Source organism: Lacerta agilis, chromosome 3 (assembly GCF_009819535.1).
Source record: "Lacerta agilis isolate rLacAgi1 chromosome 3, rLacAgi1.pri, whole genome shotgun sequence".
Lineage (NCBI taxonomy): Eukaryota > Metazoa > Chordata > Lepidosauria > Squamata > Lacertidae > Lacerta > Lacerta agilis.
This window is the reverse complement of record NC_046314.1, coordinates 82,182,001-82,186,304: the sequence shown is the minus strand read 5'-3', so window position 1 is coordinate 82,186,304 and position 4,304 is coordinate 82,182,001.

Here is a 4,304-nt window from a genome sequence, read left to right as displayed (position 1 = left end):
TTAATTTGGACCACCACCATTCTGAAAAAAATTATGTGGATACCCATGGCCCCTGCTCCTTGTTGCTGGCATACCACAACCCTGTATGAGGAGAGAGAGAGCCTGGCCATGTTGCATGACAGCAGAGCCCTTCCTCACATCTTGCAACATCCGGCTAGGATGGATGCTATTACTTATCAGGCTGTCATAAGTGATGACACACCCTTGGTAGTCACCCAAAGTGTGTGGAACTGAAGAGTGTTACTTTTAGGGAGGCACTTCGGAAGTGGCAGAAAGGCTACCCTATTTAGGATGGAGGGAGAAATTGTTCTAGCCCTTTCTGGGAGATATGGTGGCCCTTTGAGGCAAAGATTTATGGCTACTTGGTTGGGTATTGTTTTTAAATCTTAGGTATTATTTTAATTGTGGATTTGGGGGGTACTAGCTAGGGCATGTTTATTATTTTACGTAGATGTTAATAGTGGAGAAGAAGGGCAGCTATGCCAGTATGGTCTTGAGCAAAGGGAATAATGGTCATCATCTTAGTCTGACGCTAGAGGCATTCACACATTATATTCAGTGAGTGTACAGCCTGTGTTTCTGTGTACACAGGTAGCTGGGCTGTACATTTGTACAGTTACGAAATCTTCAATGAATGTAGTATCTGTGTACACAACAGCTGAGCTGTACAAATTGACAAGTGTACGCTCTTCCACACCTTGTACCTGTGTTGGGTATAATACGTGAATAAGTCTCCTGTTAGACTTAACCCAGTTAAGTTTCATGATCAAACAGGGAATGGAATTGTGTGAATTCTCACTGTCCAACACTCTAATCACTACACCACACAACAGCACTCCTGCAACATCAGTTGCCTTATCCACCACTCATCTACCTTTGTAACAGGGCAGCCTTTGAACTACGCATCATTAATGTACCAAAGAGTATGTACTTTGCAGTGTTCTTTTGTTGTGAGACATTCAGAACTATATAGAGTAGGCTCGGGCAGACTTGAAACCTGCCGGATCTAGTCTGCTAACCAGCTGGAGCCAAGTGCAGAATAGTGGCTTATAACGGGGGGGGGGGGAGGCTGCTTACATTCCCCTCCGATGTGCCCTGTTCTTTACTTGTAACTTTATCTCAGCCCAGGAATTTGTTTTCATTACCAGAACCAAGCTTACAGTCCTTTTCATACAAAATAGCTCAGTTGCTTGAGCGTGAAACTTAATCTCAGGGTCCTGGTTTTGAGCCCCACGGTGGGTAAAAGGTTCTTGCATTACGGGGCGTTGGATCAGATGAACCTTGTGGTCAATTCGAATTCTACAATTCAACGATTCTAAATCCCTTCCTGGTTTCCCTCCAAGCTTTCTTTGTATCAGCAGCCTAATTTTAGAGGAAAGGTTGATACCATTATTATACAATTGGGAAATCCTTCTCACCAGGGCTTTTTTTTCAGTTGGAACTCACCAGAACTCAGTTCCGGCATCTCTCAGATGGGTGCCATTGCCATTATAAGAGAACAAGGGAGCTATTCATGGTTAGTTCCGGCACCTCTTTTTCTAGAAAAATAGCACTGCTTGTCACCCCAGTCCTATTTTCTGACCAACCGATGGATATACAGGCACATAACAGAATATAGATAGAGGCAAAGGAGTCTTCCAAATATCAAATGAGTTTTGGTTGTCCCTCCCAGCCCCAGGATAAAACCGTACCGTTGGATTAACACTGCATCCAGACAGTTGGAAAGATCCTAGCATGAAGCCATAAAACCTTACATTCAAATTAAAACAAAATGTATTAAACTGCTGCTCGCCACGTTTTTTCCCCAATTATGTTTCAATTTAGCTCAATTACTTTCCCATTAGCGTTCGGTGATTCTTTTTTAATTGAAGCTCCGTGTTATTGTCTCCTTGATTTCCTTCTGCTATGTGATTCTCTAAGGAACAGCAGAAACCAGCTCCTTGGGAGAATGGGGCGGCTTTTAAATTATCTGGAAAGGCAAAGCAATGGGAAGAGGTAAACCTGAGGACATTTCAACAGCCAGCCCTGTAATCTAGGGCCTGGGAACAACACAACCACAAGTATTGTTACTTGAAGTATCTGTTGGCCTGTTATGCATCTATGTTATTCTCACATTCCTATAGGGAGATGAGCAGCTTCTGGCAGGGGGCTACTGACCCAGAGCATTACCATGGGAAGTCTAAGGAATGTGTTCAGTGTTCACTGCAATATCTCTTCAAACATGTGAATGAGTAAATTTCCATTCTCATCACATAAGAGCATTCCAACATACCTGCCACATGAAACCGGTGTAGTAAGATCTCCTTGCGGTGACTTTGCTGTGAAAACAAACACAAATAAAAAAGCAGTTTAAGCCTCAAAGCAGGTTCTGGGTCAGCACCAGTGTCAAATGCTGCGGTCTGGGGCTGACACCAGTTACTGATTTCCCTTTCCCCCCTTGTTTTTCTTTAAAAAAAAAATTAAATTTTTTTTTTGCTAAAATGGTGGGTGCATAACCCATTTGCATATGTTCCTTTAAGAATTCTGGAGGGAGGGTATTTCTCCGCATGCTCAGTAGTGAGCTGGAGCATGAAGCAGCCACCACTGTTGTCAGTGAGTCTATCGATAGAATGGGAGATAATTCTGTAGCAACAGTCTGGAGGGAAAAAAAAACATTAAAAATACAGCGCTCTGATGTGTTATTGAGGTGTTTATGTAAAACACACACACACACACACACACACAGAGAGAGAGAGAGAGAGAGTTATGGTTTGATGTATGTGAGTTATATACCATCTGCCTTTGCAGCAATCCTTTGTTGTGAGTCCCTGCAGAGCCACTGAATAAACATATACATAGGGAACATTTCTAAAAACGTTACAGGTACATATGGCAAAGCGCCAGTCAAAGCTGCAGTTGTGGAAGCCAAGGAGGAAGGGTAAAACCAGGATGGCACGTAGTGCGGGGGGAACCAGGTGATGGAGGCTCTTTGCTTGGAGGCCCCTCAAACATGGCATGACTCACACCTCTGTGGGGATAACCAACATCTGGGACAGCCAGTAATTCCCGGAGTGCCTGCTCCCACTGGCCGTGAATGGGTCCGCTGGTTATGAAACTGAAGGTCGTGAGATTGTTGTTTGGAGTTCCGAAGGTTTCTGAAGATTTCTGAAGGTTCCGGAAAGGAAAGGATAGGCAGAGCAAAAAGATGCGGCCAAAACTAAGCGAGCAAATAAAATTTAGAAATAAAAGAAATAAGAGACTGCAGTCAATGGTGGAGTTGCGCTTTCCCAACTACTGCTCTGTGCAGCTTGGTTTCTCATTTGCTTTCTCTCTCTTGGCTTGTCTCGCACGGTTGTTCTCTCTTGGCTTGTCTCGCGCACTCTACACACCGCTACAGAGAGCAGGGGCTATTTATTAGTAAACTGAACAACGTCATAACATCAACATTGACCAATCACAACACTGTATCTGGATGAGTTTCTGGGCGGGAAACTACTTTCCGACCGTTACTAAAGGCTATTTTGGCGTGCTTTGTTACAGGCGCGGAGGGATCCAGGCAACAAACCTCTGCCTGATCCTTTTACCTTCCGTGCATAGTGCGGAAGGTTACCGTGCTGCGGCAAGGTGCAGGAGCACCTGGAAACGTATTCCCACACACCTCATAGTCTGGAATTTCAGTGGTGTGCATTCATAAACTTTTAAGTGCAGCTATTAGAATCATAGAATTGGAAGAGACCACAAGGGCCATCCAGTCCATCCCCCTGCCAAGCAGGAAACACCATCAAAGCATTCCTGACAGATGGATCAAACGCTGCATAATTTCTTAAACGTTACTCCATAATCCTAATTGAAGAACATTTTTTTAAAATTATGCAGTGTTTAATCATTAATGGGTACCATGGGAAGAACTGTACCAAACACTCTACCCAGGGGCTATAGCAAAAGGCAATGGCAACAGGGTGCGCTGTATGGGACTGTCACAGAGTGACTGTCCTTGCCTTTTTCCTAGATGGGCAGCCTGCTCTGTGATCTCTATTCTAAATTCATATACAGTGGTGCCCCGCTAGACGAAAATAATTTGTCCTGCGGAAATTTTCGTCTAGCGGGTTTTTTGTCTAGCGAAGCGGCAATGCAAGCCGCGTTTTCGCTAGACGAAAAAAAAAAGACGAAAAATTTTCGTCTTGCAAAGCAGCCCCATAGACTTTTTCGTCTTGCGGGGCTGTCTTCCGCTAGACGAATGCCTTCGTCTAGCGAGTTTTTTGTCTAGCGAGGCATTCATCTAGCGGGGCACCACTGTAGGTGTCCTTGACTCAAACTCCTGTGTT